Genomic DNA, 17,789 nt, shown 5'->3' with positions numbered 1-17,789 from the left:
TACACAAACCTCTGCCCACAGCAGTTTCACCCTGCATCTTCTCTGCTTCTCAATGCAAACTGCCTAATTGTTATTTAGATGCTTTGTTCTGTGGGATAATTATGTGAGAGGAAATGTCAGAGGTACATACCTGACCCATTCAAACAGCCATGGATCGATTAGATTGATCAATCCTAATGTGTGGATGAAAAGCTTCAGTATCATGTGGCATTTTATAGTCTCCCTTTTAAAAATCTCTGCTCTAAATGGTGATTAGCTGACAAATATGTGTAGATGCTTCTCGACCTTTGAGAATGTATGTTGAACTCAAAGGATGGCAGCTCCAGATTAATTAATAAGCAATATAGGCCACTTGTTCCAGAAAACAATATAGCTGCTCATTAAGCATACTGACAACAAAGCAAAGTGATCAATGCATTTGATCTAGAGGGGAGCATTTGAAATATCATCCTGATTGGATGTGTAGTGTGGACAACACAAGACACAACATCCTAGATTGAATCCACAGGGAATTATCGCTATTCTTGGCAAGTGGTATTTAAATGAAACCTGTTTTGAAAGTTGTTGTTCATAGTGTGTGACAGGCAGGATTAAAAGTCGCGATTCTCTGCTGACATGCTGCTGACGTGCTGCAGTTAGTGTATTATCTCATTGCCGGATAGCGCTTTTGCTGCTCTCAACTCAGTTAATTTTGCTATATTCTTTATTACTGCGGATAATTACCTGCTGTACATTTAAACTCACACTAGCTCTGCTCAAGCATTCTTAGTTCTCTCCTTCTTTTAGCGACTTCTCGCTAATCCCACAGTTGGTTACATGCTATACAGATCTGCTCTGCTCTCACTCTCCTGTTCTCTCTTGCGTGGTGTGTCATATGTTTAGCTATTCCTCTGCATCTTTTAGTAATAATGGCACATCTAATAAATGTAGTATTTTTACTATGTTGGAGGCAAGGCTAAGTGAATTGGAAGCACGGCTCCACACCGTTAGCTACTGTAGTTGGGTGATTTTATTTTCAAACCCCCAAACTGGGAACCTTAAGTTTACCGCACATTCATGCACGTGTATGTACGTGCTTATGAACACACCATAGGCGTTTAACAGGATGGGGGACAATTATTTCAGCGCTTAGCACACCTACCAAGTGCACCTTTCAACACTTTGGACAGCACCTCAGCAGCCAAAAAATGATGTTTTGTCTCCCAAAATCCACCAAGGTATTTGTCAGTGTGCACAAGTGCAGGCTGCTGGCTAAATGGCCCAATGTGACACATTCTCTGTCAGCTTTTTTTTTTTTTTTTTTAAACAAAACAAGGTACAAATCTCTTTGTGGCCTATAAATAACTTCATAGGCTATAACATAAAAATAATTTTAACTTATGTCTTCACAACACTGTGACACAAGCTTGGGTTCCTCAGATTGGGGCTGCTGCACATGCACCGCCTGCAAAAGTGGTTCACCAGCCCTCATTTGGATCCCAAGAGGCACAAGCAACGCTTGGTGAACGTTCCCTCATTAGTGCACCCATGGACCATGGATCTTTATGGCAGAAGACGCAAGAGCCTACCTAAGATCAGTAACCAAGTTATCTAGCACCAGCGGCTACTACACAAGTCTGCTGGCTGATTTTACAAGCACAGGAGCCACGAAGCAGAGTTAGCTTGCCGCTAAGTCCGTAAAGACTGAACAAAGCAACTTTGGCCATCCAGCCTGCATGGTAGGATCACGGACAGCCCAGCAAAGCCTGTACCATTTAGTCTTGGAGCCATAGCTCTTGTCAGCCTGACTCACCCATGGATCACCAGCTCAACAAAGCAGCATCTCTCTCACTCCAAAGACTAGTAACAACTGGGTCTAGCCTAGCAAAGCATAGCACTGCACAGCATAGTAGCACACATAGCTAAAGATAGACTGTTAACCTTGTCGATGTACTGATTTTGGTTTAATGTTGTTAATTGAGCTCTATTGTGGTGATGTCCTATTCATGGTCAGGTTTTTGAATAGCCACACCGCTAAATTGATGTTAGCATGCTTCACACAGGCCTTGGGCTTGCATGCAACTAACCTCTTCTTAACCTGGCGCCTTTATCCTACACCAGTTGGCCTTAAACATAGACACACATCTACACACTTTGTTCTGACCTAACATGTATTCAACACACAGAGGCAAAACAAAAAAGACACTCCTTTTTCAAGATTCAGATTGTCATTTTCTTGTGTATTTGCATACACAAAAAAAAAACAAAATGTTGTTCCTCCCAGCCCACAGCAGTGCCTTTGTCTTCCCTTGTTCACAGAACAAAGGAAAATGTTTGTAGTTTTCCTTTGTCCCAGCCAGCACATGGTTTGAGTGCCTGCTTTCCTTCACACTCACACACAAACATACAGATCTGTATACAGCCTCACTAGCTAGATTACATATTGTGTTACTTATTGTGTTTTTACCTTTTTTTTTTCTTTTTAAATAAATGCTTTTGCATAGACATGCTGTCTGTTTAATGTTGCACAAGAGTGAATTTTACTTTCAACAGTAACTAACTATTAACAGTAACTATATGGTTATTTTGGTTATAGTTATTATTTTAATTATTAATCAGGGTTCCAAATAGCTTAGAAAATTGTATGGGCTTTTCTATGGTGTCATGATAAACCATGGTAGAATTCCTGATGGTTAATATTGCCTTTTCAAATTTAATTATCATTAAAATTGTGTTTGATTACAGCACAAAACTCATGGTAAGTACTGTCCAACATCAACATCAAAGTTAGCAACAGTCTCCCAAACATAGGCGCAGCATGCAACATGGGTTTGTTTTGCTTCAATGAAAACATGGTGGAAGGCAATGACAGCACTCCAGAGATTTTCAGCCGTCTAAGAGGACTTTACTAATTCAAAGCTAATTCATGCTTTCTGCATTCATATCCATGGACATCTGTGGTCTTGCCGATGTGCATGCAGTTAGATTCATACTTTTTTCGGATGGACACAGACACGTTCAACATGTGCCTGTTAGTAAACAGGGTTGCAGTGTGATAACTTTCCAGAGTTGTAAAATCCAGTCTAAGTATTCCAAACCACTGTGCAGTGCTTTTCTGATCAGCCTTTAAATGCAATTATCTGTTACCCCAACCGGACTTGCTGGATTGTATTTCATTGTCTCACCAGCACTTTAGACAACACGCCCCCACCAACACAGTCCAATGTATTGTTTTACACAAAACTGTTTTCAGTCTGACTGGAGCTGAGGAGTTCCTGTATGTTGCTGAACAACAAGAAAAAGTTAAAAAAAAAAAAAAAAAAAGCAACAGCTTAAAGGGGCCATATTATGAAAAACTCACTTTTTCAGTGCATGTGTGCATGTATTTGGGTCTCTGATGTGCCTTAACACTCAAACAATGGGATAAGACCACCCAGTCAATTTGGTGTGGGCTGGCTTGCTCTGTACTCATGTACTTCAACAAGCCATTCAGATTTGATGCCCCTTCTTAGGTCACATGGGCGAAGCTAGGCTAAGGCTAAGCTAAGGGCAAAAAATTTGTGCATATCACAGGGCTGGACTGGAGGACAGAGCTGCTGCTTGATGACAGATGGCTGCTGAGCCCTGGTGAGCTCTGCAGGAGAGAGCTGGCCAGGGAGCAGAGCTGAATAGTCCTACATCGCTGCTGCTGCTGTCTCATCTTCTGGAGGAATAAACACCCGATTCTGCTCTCATCCAGAGCACTTTACTGGCAGAAGGAGTTTGTTTTTTGAAACTTTTGGGATCAAGTGGATTTATCTTCAACCTCACCTCTCAACATAGCCAGAGCTAAGTTAACACCGGAGTCACACACCACCTCAGCTGCTGTCATCAATTATAAACATCTTAATGTTAAATCATTATCTAGCTATTTCAGCATCCTTTTGATCCTTTTATTGCAATTAAATCACAGCAAAATCTAAGTTTATTCCCATTCTAAACAGGGCTATTTAGACAGGATGAGAAGATCCTTGAGGTATTTTGACCAGAGCATGTCAGATAAATTTGTTTAAGACCCCAGAGAACTGTTAATTTGTGAAAAAGGGCTATAATATGGCCCCTTTAATGAGAACAGGAATACAGTACATACATATAGTAGACGAGAAAGGCATTCCAGTTTGCTGCAGTGAAAAGTGCAGTCACCACTCATGGCCAAATGCTGCCATATTTAATGTTAATGCGCATTTGAAATGGTTTTTGTATGTTAACATAAGGTATTGGCTATGTTATTATTTTAATGTTTATGGAAACAAAAGTGTATAGTGCATTATTTGTGGTTTTCAATTTAAAACTTGGTGAAATGATTTCAGTGTGTGTATCAGTACTTTTCCAGTACATTTTAACAATACCGCAATATACTGATAACCATCATAATTTTGGTCATGATATGAAATGTTCATACCAATTCATCTCTATACTAGATATGATCAATCTGTCTTTATTAGCAGGTTATGTACTGCAGTCCTTTAAAGTAGCTGTAATTATTAACTGTAATTAAACCTCTTCTTAAAAAGCCTATTCTTGATCCAGGTGTTTAGGCCAAGACCTATATCTAATCTTCCATTTCTCTCTAAGATCCTTGAGAAAGCAGTCACAAATCAGTTGTGTGAATTTCTACATAACAATAGTTTGAGGTTTTTCAGTCAGGATTTATGCATCATAGCACAGAGACAGCACTGGAGAAAGTTACAAATGATCTCCTAATTGCATCGGACAAAGAACTTCTCTCTGTACTTGTCTTGTTAGATCTTAGTGCTGCATTTGACACCACTGACCATCCCATCCTATTAAAGAGACTGGAACATTTAATTGGCATTAGAGGAACTGCATTAAGCTGGTTTAAGTCCTATTTATCAGACTGATTTCACTTTGTACATGTTAACAATGAATCCTCCATGCACGCAAAAGACACAGATTTCCACAAGGTTCTGTGCTTGGACCAATACTGTTCACCTTATATATGCTTCCTCTAGGTAATATTAGAAACACTCTGTAATTTTTTTATTGTTTTGCAGATGATAGCCAATTATATTTATCAATGAAGCCTGATGAAACCAATCAGTTAACTAAAGTCCTATCGTGCCTTAAGGACATAAAGACCTGGATGACCTGCAATTTTCTGCAACTAAACTCAGACAAAACTGTTAGTTATTGTGCTTGGCACCTAAACATCTTAGAAACACATTATCTAATGATATAGCCACCTTAGATGGCATTACCCTGGCCTCCAGCACCACCTTAAGGGATCTGGGAGTTATCTTTGATCAGGATATGTCCTTTAACTGCCACATAAAACACATTTTAAGGACTGCCTTTTTTCACCCATGTAACATTGCAAAAATCAGGCACATCCTGAAAGATGCAGAAAAACTAGTCTACGCATTTGTTACTTCTAGGCTGGATTAATGCAATTCCTTTTTATCAGGCTGCCCTAACAAGTCTCTAAAGACTCTCCAGCTGGTCCAGAATGCAGCTGCATGTGTGCATGTGCTTTCAGAATAGAAATCCAGAATAGAATTTAACATCCTTCTCCTCACCTACAAAGCATGTAATGGTCAGGCACCATCATATCTTAAAGAGCTCAAAGTACCCTATTACCCTGTTAGAACACTGCACTCTCAGAATGCAGGCTTACTTGTAGTTCCTAGAGTGTCCAAAAGTAGGATGGGAGGCAGAGCCTTCAGCTATCAGGCTCCTCTCCTGTGTAACTATCGTCCGGTTTGGGTCCAGTCCAGTTTTTAGTGGAGGCAGACCCCCTCTCTATATTTAAGAGTAGGCTTAAAACTTTCCTTTTTGATAAAGCTTATAGTTTGGGCAAGCCAGGCTTGCCTTGGACCAGCCCTTGGTTATGCTGCTATAGGTCTAGACTGCCGGGGTTCTTCCCATGATGCACTGAGCTTTTCTCTTCTCCTCCTTCTCTCCATCTGTATACATTCATGTACCATTAACACAAGTTACTAACTTGGCATCTTCTCCATAGTTTTGTGCTTTCTCGTCTCGCAGGTGTGGACCTTCGGTTACGGACCACCTACTGCCTGTGGCTGCGGACCACCCGCTGTCCCCATGGTCCAGCTTGATGCCCACTGCTACTACTATTGTTATTTGTCATATTTACCCACTGCTGCTATTATTATTATTATTATTATTATTATTATTTCTCTGTGTCTCTCTCTCCCCTCTCCCCCTCCCTCTTTCTCTCTCAACCCAACCAGTCAAAGCAGATGGCCGCCCACCTAGAACCCGGTTCTGCTTGAGGTTGCTTCCCATTAAGGGGAGTTTTTCCTTGCTGCTGTTGCCAAGCGCTTGCTCATGGGGGAATGTTGGTTCTCTGCAAATTAAAGAGTACAGTCTAGACCTGCTCTATGTGAAAAACGTTGTGATTTGGTGCTATATAAATAAAACTGACTTGACTACTCCCATCTGTGTCTACTGTAATGCAGGAATATTAAAAAGCAGAAAAAGCTGTGAAATATTTTTAAATACTGATTGTACATGAGCTTGCAGGTCTTCCTCTGAAGGGCAATGTGGATTCCAAGACTAATACATATACTGTATATACTGTAGTTGCATGTATAGAAAATCTGATTAAGGTTATTTAGAATGTATAAATCATAAAAACAATTGAAATGATGAAAACTCAACTAATTATTATGAGATGTAATTTAATCATTCCAAGTTTTCTTCAGTGATGCTAGGCCTTTCACAGTCTACAATCTTGTGTTATCATGGATTTATGAAACATCATCATTGACTATTTTATTGAGGATGCTGTTGAGGCTTACTTGTAAACACATGGTAGCCAGCCACATGCCATTTGAATTTCATTTCATGAGCCAAACCCACATCTTTTATAATTTTTGAAAATAAATGTCACCAAATTTAGTTTTGAAACCTTTTTTGGGGCAAAATATATTTTGGGTGAGGAAATACTTTGCAAGACTAGCCAGGGAGAACAGTCTGATCTCAGCAGCCTTTTTTTTATTTGTTGGTTTGTTTTTGTATGGTATAATATTTGTTGCTGTCAAATTAGTCTGGTTGAAGAAGTTTATTTTAAAAGGATATAGCTGGGGATTTTCTATATTTTTCTTATTGTCAACAAATCTCATGTGCAGAGCCAAACCAGCAATGAACTGATATACTGATTCTACTTGTGAGTAAGATGAGCTTATTGTTGGTTTGGATCTGCACATGGGATTTGTTGACAATAAAAAAAAATATATATAGAAAATTACCAGCTTTATCCTTTAAGGTGTGTATTGTTGCTGTAATTTTATCAGTTTATCAGGTAAAATACATTTTTAGTATTTAATTTTATTCCTGTAAACCATCCACAGCCATCACAGAGAGATGGTTAACAAGTAAAGGAATGCTTGTTGCTAATTGGACTGTCTTTGTCTCTCTGCAACCAAATCCATAGCGATCAATACCTTAATCGATTTATATTTAACTCCCAGTGCAACATTGTTTCAGCAACATAAATCCTGGTATGCTTACAAACTATGGGTTTGACTAACTTACTGATAAAGAAAAAATACTGCAGCTCTTCCTAGCTTTTCAGCTGCCTGGAGACTGGCATGAATATATTAAATCTGTATTCACCTGACATTTTCATTTGCAAGCCAACATCAGAGAAAGATGCTCAAATCCCTCAAAGGTAGCCTGATAATCAGACCGAACCTCCATTTCAATTTAACTGAACTGCTGACACACTATTTGAATCAGTGGAAAAAAATCAGAGATGTGGGCGGTGAGTCAGAGGTCTGGAACCAGGCTACCAGAAAAATATTTCTTGAACAAAATCTGAACACGATAAAATAACTACTTTGATATCTGTCCAACTGTTGATAGAGTTAGTAAGCATATGGAAAACAAAACTGAAAACAAAAGCTTTTATTAACTGATACATAGTGAGCTTTTCTGCGCATTGTGACATTATGAGTTTACAGTTTGTAAGGGATGATTTATATGAAACACTGTATGAAAGACACACTTTGGTTTGTCTAATTGAGACCAATGAAAACTGATATTAATGTGGCAGATTAGGCTTTTCTCCCTTTTTTTCTCCCTTTTTCAGTGCATCAAATTGTCACCGGGTAGATTCAATGAATCAGCTATGTGCTGGTTACTGGGTGATGCGTTCAGTGCTATATCTAGGCAGGTGACTGTTCCTCGGATGAACATTCCTGCCTCATTCTGGAGCCTGATTCCATGTAGCTGGCGTGTGCAAAGTTTGGCATACTGGCATCTGTCGTGTTTCCTTGCTATCTGGTCTCCCAGCAATTGTAAGGTGTGTATTTCTGTCGTATCTCTATACTGCACATTCAGAGTGTGTGTTATTGGCATTATATCTGCTTCTGCTCTCTTGCTTTGCAGCATGGTCTGCTCGTCTTAGGGCTGCAGACCCAAAGTAATATTGCCCGCTTGGAGCCCTTGTTTAATGTATTTTTGTGCCAAGGTAGGCTGGCTTAATTTTTATTTTGCTAACTTTAAACTGCTTTTATCTGACCTCCAGCTAAATTTAACTTTTGTCACAAAGTAGCAGGGATGAGTGGACCCAAATGCAGAGACCGGAAAGCAGGGCTGAAGAAAACCGTCTTTATTTGGCGTGAGCAACAAAACAAAAGCTGACAGAATAGGAAACGGGGCGCGCAGGACAGGACAGGACAGGACAGGACAGGGGATCCAACAAAGACTCAGCTGAAAACCAGACCTTAAATACAAACTAAACTAATCAATCAATCAATCAATCAATCTTTATTTTTATAGCGCCATATCACAACAGAAGTCATCTCAAGGCACTTTTCACATAGAGCAGGTCAAGACCGTACTCTTTAATTTACAGAGACCCAACAATTCCCCCATGAGCAAACACTTGGCGACAGCGGTAAGGAAAAACTCCCCTTTAACGGGTAGAAACCTCAAGCAGACCCCGGCTCTTGGTGGGCGGCCATCTGCTTTGACCAGTTGGGTTGAGAGAGAGAAAGAGAGAGGGAAAGGGGGAGGGGGGACAGAAGAAAAACATTCACAACAACAACAACAAGCACAAGCAGCAACAGCCAGGGAAGGATGCCATCAGGACTGTGAAGGACCGCGAAGGTTCGGCCCGGGGGTCAGGTTTTCCTGTGAGATGAGAAAGCACAAAAAACTCCGGGGAAGAAGCAAAGTTAGTGACATGCATTGATGTTACATGAATGCATACAGATGGAGAAGAGGAGGAGGAGAGAGGAGCTCAGTGCATCATGGGAAGTCCCCCAGCAGTCTAGGCCTATAGCAGCATAACTAAGGGCTGATCCAAGGCGAGCCTGGTCGGCCCTAACTATAAGCTTTATCAAAAAGGAAAGTTTTAAGCCTACTCTTAAACATAGAGAGGGTGTCTGCACCCCGGACTGAATCCGGTAGATAGTTCCATAGAAGAGGAGCCTGATAGCTGAAGGCTCTGCCTCCCATTCTACTTTTAAAGACTGTATGGACCACCAGTAAGCCTGCATACTGGGAGCGCAGTGTTCTAGTGGGATAATCAGGAAATGGGAACAGGTGACTAGACACAAGGGCAGGCTGGGCATGATTGGCTGAGGGAAACACAGGGAGCAGGACAGGGCTGACGAGACTGATACAGGGCAGGTGTGGGGAAGACACAGAGCTCGGCAGGGCTAACGAGGATAATGCAGGGCAGGTGAGAGGAGGAGCACATGAACACAGGAGGAGAAAACACAGGGAAATCAGAAAACCAAAAACACATTGAGCACAGTCCGACCAATAAAGGCAACCCAACTGACAGAAAGTCTCTCAAAAAGTCCAACTCAAAACAGAAAAAGTCTGAGGGCATCTGATGATAATGACAACCAAGGAATTCAAGAGAACAAAAACACAAAGAATGTAAACATATCAGAATGTCCTGGCAGGATGTGACAACTTTCTCTTTTTGGTCTCTGATCTGCTGTGATAATGACTGAGCTGTAGCTTTGTGGCTCTCCCCCTCCCACTGCTGAGAAGCTGCACCTTCACTCTCTTTGGTATGTACATGTGTTTTTGCATTATTTTTAATTCAGGTGTAGTTCTCAGTCGGTAACTTTGGTGTTTCATGCACTTTACAGGTATTTCTGAAGCCGGGCTGTGCACTACAGTGGGTGGCCCTTTCCAAACCCCTGGAACCCACTCCCTGATCAATTGCTGTGCTGTCTTTACATTTCTACATCAGCTGTTTTGTCTCTATATTTCCATGCTTCCACTCTGCAACCACTGTCAGTATATGGACTTGTTTTTACTTCTATTGCTCATTTTGTGTGTTTTGTTTTGCACCGCAACTGGCTCGGCTCCGCGGCTTTGTCCTTGCTCAGTTCAGTCGGGAGTGAAAAAAAACAAAAACTCCCCCTGCTCTCGCCAGTTTAACTTCAGTTCAATGTATTTTTGCACAGAAGGAGGACTGTGGATTTAAATTAGAAAAGCATTAGGAAGGGAAAACATGAGGAATGATTGTGATCTGATTGATGATTGATACATTTTTAAAAATATGAACCTATCCTTAAAGCCCCTCTCCACTCAAAAATGTGTTTTTCTTCTTGTTCCTACAGTTGGATGTTTGAGCTTCACAGTGCAGAATGATGTATGTGCAGATTTTGACACTGGAAGGCTGTTTTTACATCCATCTGCTGAAAGTTTCTCTGTGCTCACTGAAAATCTGATTTTAAAGGAAAATTCCGGTTTATTTTAACCTGATGTATTTCCCATAAATATGGCCATTGTGGCTCTATGTGTTATACTAATTTTGCACTCTCCAGCTCCGTTACAGAGATTCTGGCAATTCACAAAAAGACATTTATCACATAATTATATCGACATCTTTCCAAACAAACATGATTTTTACATGAATTGCTTAAGAACTTTGTTTCTGAGTCTGAACTAAAGTAAACACAGAAACTAGCCGCTTGTAGTAGCCATTATGGTTAACTGTGTAGGGGACCACATACTGCAGCTTGCTGACTAACCAAAACACCCTGCATATTCACCTGTGCACGTCAGTTTGTTTACATGTATGAGGATGACTTTAACCGCAGACTGTATGGAAAAACTAAGAGAAATGACGTATTATCACGTGGACTATTAAGAAGACAATTGTAACTCATTTCACTTTGACTGGCCAATCGTATTTATTTTAGTGGAGTACACAGGAGAACAGCTTCCAGCAGCGACATGAATAGGCAGCCTACCCAGTAGCTCTGTCTGTGTTGCAGTGTTTTGCTGCTCTTTTTGATTCTTCTTACTCTTCCTGTTTCTCTACTGCATGTTTACTGTGTATTCTGTATATCCTATGGATATGGTGGGTTTTTTTATGCAAGCGAGTGGCATTAACTTTGTTTAGGGAAGAGCCACTAGCACTTCAATGAAAGGTTCACGTTGGCATAGTGCAACCTAATCCTGAGGAGCGGGTACAGGGGATGTAGAGCCGGTGCTAAAGGCTTGGCAAATAGAGAAATGCAGGAGATATAAGCCATCTATTCCCTCTGTGGTGATGGGGAATGTAAACTCGCTGGCAAACAAAGCCGACAAACTAGCAGCTCTGGTTAAAAATCAGACGACCAACGGGGAGTGCAGTCTACTATGTCTCACAGAAACATGACTAACCGGCAACACTTCTGATGCTAACGTGGACATTCCAAGACTCAGACTCACCACCGTGAGAGCTGACAGGGACGCTAAACTATGTGGCAAAAGAGAAGGTGGGGGACTTGCACTACTCATAAACATCAGATGGTTTAACCTAGGGCATGTGACAGTTAAGGAGATGATCTGCTGTCAGGATATTGAACTGCTGGTGGTAAGTCTCTGACCATGCTACATGCCCAGGGAGTTCTTGCACACAATTGCTGTTTGTGTTTACATTCGTCCAGGGGTGGAAGCAGGGACGGCATGTGAAGCCATACAACCATTGCGAGGCTGCAAATGCAACACTCGGAGGCCTTCATTGCCATATCAGGTGATTTTAATCATGTTACCATGGATTCACCACTCACTGTGTTTTATCATTATGTAGACTTCCCCACCAGAAAAAAAGGACAATTGACCTTCTGCATGCCAATGTAAGGGATGCATACGGTGCCAAATCTGACCACAACATGGTCTACCTAAGGCCTCAATACAAGCCTAAAAGGCAACTCATAACATCACACTCCTTCAGGAAATGGTCTCCTGAAGCTGAAGAGACTCTTAGGGATTGCTTTGAGTCCACTGACTGGAGTGTGCTGCAGGAAACACATGGAGACACACTGTACTGATCACACTGCATGACAGACTACCTGAACTTTTGCATGGACATTGTTATTCCTGTGAAAACTGTGTGCAGCTTTGCTAACAACAAGCCCAGGATAACCAGTGATGTAAAGGACCTCCTCAAGAAAAAGAAGAGGGCCTTCAAAGACAAGGACCAGGTGGAGCTGAGGGGCATACAGAGGGAACTCAAGTTCTGCTTACAAGAGGCTGAGGAGTCCTACAGGAGGAAGGTGGAGCAAAAGTTGCAGGAGAATAACATGAGGGAGATCTAGGATGGTATGAAGACAATCATGTCCTGCAAGCAGAGGAATGGTGGTATAACAGATGGTAATGTGGAGAGAGCGAATGAGTTCAACCTCTTCTATAACCAGTTCAACTGCCCTGTTCCAGCTTTAGCAGCTACTTTCTGTCCAGCCATCATGGTCCCTGTCAAACCAGCAGCAGTTGAATACACCCAAGACCAAGGACATGGTGGTGGACTTTTGTAGGTCTGTGCCATTCTCACAACCATTGAGGGGGCTGATGTGGAGGTGGTGGTCCATTCGTCCATTTAAACTAAATGTACTTACCACAAAAACTGAACAACCAAATGCTGAACAAGATTTTTTTAGGTGAGCAAAATGTTACAATTAACTTTCATGAACTGAAAATATACTGTGAAATAGCTATGCCTATACTCTGTGAATCTGTGGTTACGCTATGGTTCTGTTTCGTAATCAGCGATATCGCCTTGGTAGTGACTTGTCAATCACAAGGTAGCCATCAGTATCAGTGTATACCTTCATGAAGAACTCCATGTCCTCCTGCAAATCGAAGGAATAAAGGACGAATTCCAGGGCCTCTGGATCCCCCTCCCTGGTTGCCATCAATATTCTTTGCCAGTCCTTCTAATTCAGAGTGATCAATTTCAGCCCTTTCACACCACTCAGGAATGTCAACCAGTTGTCCTTAATATACTGCATGGTTTAAACAACAAAAACAAATTAAAAAATGAGAATAATGATGTCCATGTTAGCAAATGCACATGCACTGACACAACCACACTCAATTTTGTATTTCAAAAAAATTTAGGACAGATACCAATTGCTAGTAGTGCCACCATTATTCTCAGAGGATCAAACATAAAAGGGGATTAGTAGAACAAAATCACTGTATCACTGCCATACAGCAAAGTAGAACACAAGGAGCTGTTTAACATTAGTTCACATTAATCATGTACACTAGGGATTAAAAGAAAAGAACCACTGTATGACTTAAAAAGAAATGCCATACAGCAAAGTAGAACACAAAGAGCTGTTAAACATTATCTCGTATAAAACCTGTATGTGGTCACAGCTGAATCAAGACAAAACTGAGATCCTAGTTATCGGAGCAAAAGAGAGAGAAAAACTGTCTGACCACCTACAATTATTCACACTTAACACCAAGGAACAGGTTAAAAACCTTAGTGTTATCATTGACTCTGACCTAAATTTTGAATGTCACATAAGAAATGTGAATAAAGTGTCCTTCTATCATTTAAGGAATATTGCCAGACTGTTTCTCTCCCAGGCAGACACAGAGAAGTTAATACATGCATTTATCTCCAGCAGGCTAGACTATTGTAATGCTCTTCTGTCTAGTGTGTCTAAGGAAGCAGTTGGTCAGTTACAGCTCGTACAGAACGCAGCAGCACATGACGAAAACCAGACAGAGAGCCCACATCACTCCAATGTTAAAATCCTTACATTGGTTACCTGTCATTAACAAAATTAATTTAAAATTTCCTTTATATTTATTACTTTTAAATCACTGAATGGCTTTGCCCAATCTTATCTATCTGACATGGTTAAGACATATGTGCCTCCTAAGTCTCTTAGATCCTCTGGCTCAAACCTCTGGATTGTTCCTGAGGTCAGAACAAAAAGGCACAGAGAGGAAGCCTTCGTTAATTACTCCCCAAAACTCTGGAACAGTCTACCTGAGGGTCTGAGGGGCTCTTAATCTGTTGACACTTTCAAATGAAATCTTAAGACACACCTTTTTACCATGGCTTTCCCCTGAAGTTATAAGTTTTAATCTGACGGTTGTTTTATCTAGTTATCCTGTTATTTTTAATTTAATTTTATCTTTTTTTCCCTTGTTTTTATTGTTGCAGTCTGCTTTTATGTTAAGTACTTTGTACTGCATTTTATGCATGAATTATACTATATAAGTTTATTATTATCATTATCATAATTATTATTATTATTACTAGTAGTAGTAGTAGTATTTATATCCCATAAGGTTGAATGAACCAAGTGATTCAAGAACGTAAAGCTTCCTTTGCTTTGGCTTCATAATTTGCAAACAGTCCCAACATTCACAGAGAGCTTAGCCTGCAATACATGCCTACATGAAAGCTAAACAAGTCACTTTCAAAAGTACAAGAGGAATAACAATAAAAGATAACTCCATGACATGTCTCTCTTGCCAAAACTTCACTTACTAACAGCATCCAATTCTGAGGTTTCCATGAGGGAAGGGTGACAAAATCATGGTCACAGATGTCTGACTTTAAACAGAGAATTTGCATTACTTGTGATGTACATGTATCAGAAGAATGTCACATCATAATTGCAATATCACTTACTGGACAATCAGACAAAGGGTTCTGTGATGTAGGTGGTAACCAAAAAACAGTTTTGAAACTCGTTGCGCTCCACACTTTGAGGTCCTGTAATGCAATTGGTAATACTTTAGTTTGCTTCATCATGCATCCAGCATTCATGCATGCAACCTTCCATTTGGCTGAACAGTTTTTTCTATATTTTCTACATTTCACTTTAACCTTTTCGGATACAACAGCAGATATAAACCTGAACCTGGTATTCAGTATCTGTCAGGACACATTTATCAAACACAACTAGTAGACATAAATGACTAACAAAATTGAAGATGTCCATGTTGTGTGATAGTATGTCCCTATATTTAATGGACAATTGGGAAGATCTTTGATAAGCCTCATTGTAAAAGGCAAGAGTATTTTTCCATGTACAATATGACCTCTGAGGGAGGTTAATTCAACACCAACATCATACCATGCCTTCCATGTCTTTCTGAAGTCCTAGAGTCTACAGGTTTTGTCAGGTGAGTGTTTCTCCAAAGATAGGCACCAGGTGTTCATCAGACGGCTTGCATTCATCTAGTGCACTACAGACCTAATCAGAGTGACAACATACATTAAACCAAATAAACATTTGTGTATTACATAACATTGTTATAACTTATGGGTGTGTAAACTACCTTCTCTTGAAGTGGTGGACTCAGAGGGCCTCCCCAACAACACTTTAGTGGTCATATCCAGGATAATTGTTACTGCCTCACGGGTGATCAGTGACTCCTCCAATTTAGAGTCACTGACAGTGTCTACAAGGCAAAATCAGTCCAGATCACAATGTAAAGCTTAAAGACCAATGAATGGTTGTTGTCCCCACAAGCTCCCATTATAAAGATAACTGGTAACCATTTTGCAAATGATTTACTTAAATCCATAACATCTGACTCACCAGTCCACAGAGTTGTTTCATGGTTACAGAAACATATAGTTTGTTTCAAAAGCAACTTCAGACCAACTTACCAACTTCAGATGGGGACACAATTGCCTGTTCACTGACATTGGTCTGCAAGGCTGAGAGACAGGAGAATACAAAAAAACTAAAACAAAATCAGCACTGGTCGGACACAGGTTCCCTGCTTGCTTCACACACAGGTCCACATAGGCCAGACAGGTTTGGGTTGAAATGTGATTACAAAATCTGGCACAGCACCAGCAATATTGATAGGTTAGGCCTAACCAAGCTTGACCTCCAATAATTAGCTAGGCATAAAATCAGAATAACAATCTATATAATGTATGCAAAATCAATGGTTTCATTAACACATTGCATCTCATGTATGGATTACAAAAAAACGTCTAAATCACGTTTTGCCTGTGTGTCAGGTGCTCCTTTGCTCATCACTCTAAAATTAACTGCCAATATACAAACACATATTACTAAATGATTGACAGGTAGACTGAACTGAACTCTATATTTTAGATAGCTAGCAGGATATTTAAATGATGTGGACAAACTAAGACATTAAATCTAAACATGTAATTTGATGCCACTTCGATGAAAAGATTATAATAAAAATGCAATGTGACACTTAGGCTACGTTTTGTTCTCCATACTGACGATATCTACTGCATTAAATAATGGCAAGTTTCTCCGAGGATACAGGCGCTACAACATCTACATAGTTTCTGTGTTTACCTCAGAAGGATTTCGCACCAGTGAGGCACTGGCATTCACACCTAGCTAGCATCCAATCACAAGGTTAGCCAAAAAGGTCAGATTTCCTCTCCTATTAATATGAACAATTACGTTAGTCTGCTCTGTTGATCAATATATTCAGGCAAATCTGATCGAAATAAAGATTAGCTAGTTCACTTGTCAGTTAGCTACTTCACCACCAAGCTACTACTACTATTAGTAGTACTAGTAGCCTATTAATAGCTAGCACCCCAGCTAGCTAATGTGTGAAGTAAGCCGGTTAAAAATGTTGATAACAGCCTATATTCAGCTCTACAAGTCTAAACATGTCATTTGACTATAACAAAGATTATAACAAAAATATAATATGATATGCGTTTTGTTCTCACCAGCGTTTTTCTACTACATTGTTCTCCATACACCAACTACTGGTGTAACACTCCACACTCACAGCTAGCATCCAATCACAATCAACGTTTAACCCCACCCAAACTTGACAGTTAAACCAATAGGCTAAAGTTGTGGAATTACAGTTGGAATTCACACATTTAAATTTAATTTCTGGTTGGTTAATTAGACTTAATTTCAGCACCGTTCATAGTTCAAATAGCATGGTGCAACCATTGTATCCTGGTAACCTGTGGGCAGTTTTAGATATAACAAGCTTATATTCATCAGGATATTCATGAGCCTTACATTTTTTAAAAATCTACAATAGATTTGTGAAAAATTATGTAAAGGTTTAATGCAAACTATGAAAGTCAAAACTACAGCTTTCATGTAGGGCCAAATATTTTTGCTGGAGGGCCAGATTTGCCTACCACTGCTATATATGTATAGGTAGTTAATATAAAAAACTTAGAAGGATTCAGGTTGTATTGAATTAGGTGACATTTATACAAATTCCCAGTAAGTGTGGCCATGTGACACTTATAGTTGAAGGAGCTTAGTATTCTGATATTTGTTTGCAGAAGAAACAGAAATAATGAACTGCCAGTGTGTAATCCCATATCAAATGCAACAGGAAAAAACATGAGTCATTATCGAATATACTGCCTTCTTTTATTATCTTCATATTTATCTACAAATATCAATCAACTTAAAAACAAATTAAGAAATAGAAAGACAGAAATACGAATTCAAAGAATTTAAACTATTGAACTATTTCACACCAATGTGTTTACCAAAAAAACAGAGAACAACAGAGAAAAAAGATTGGCCACAGATGTG

The 17,789-nt window shown here is 40.0% G+C and overlaps 1 long non-coding RNA gene across 1 annotated transcript; it reads right to left on the bottom strand.

Moving 5' to 3' along the window:
- Positions 1–10,702: 10,702 nt before the first annotated feature.
- LOC121892152 lies at positions 10,703–17,040 on the bottom strand. Its single transcript, XR_006094309.1, has 6 exons — positions 16,949–17,040; positions 15,884–15,934; positions 15,550–15,672; positions 15,345–15,464; positions 14,897–14,980; positions 10,703–13,241 (listed from the first exon to the last, which is right to left on the bottom strand). It is a non-coding gene; the product is annotated as an uncharacterized LOC121892152 (long non-coding RNA).
- Positions 17,041–17,789: the final 749 nt, after the last annotated feature.

This window comes from Thunnus maccoyii, chromosome 24 (genome assembly GCF_910596095.1).
Source record: "Thunnus maccoyii chromosome 24, fThuMac1.1, whole genome shotgun sequence".
Classification (NCBI taxonomy): Eukaryota; Metazoa; Chordata; class Actinopteri; order Scombriformes; family Scombridae; genus Thunnus; species Thunnus maccoyii.
Note: the sequence above shows the minus strand (reverse complement) of the source record. Positions and strands in the feature narration are given on the sequence as shown.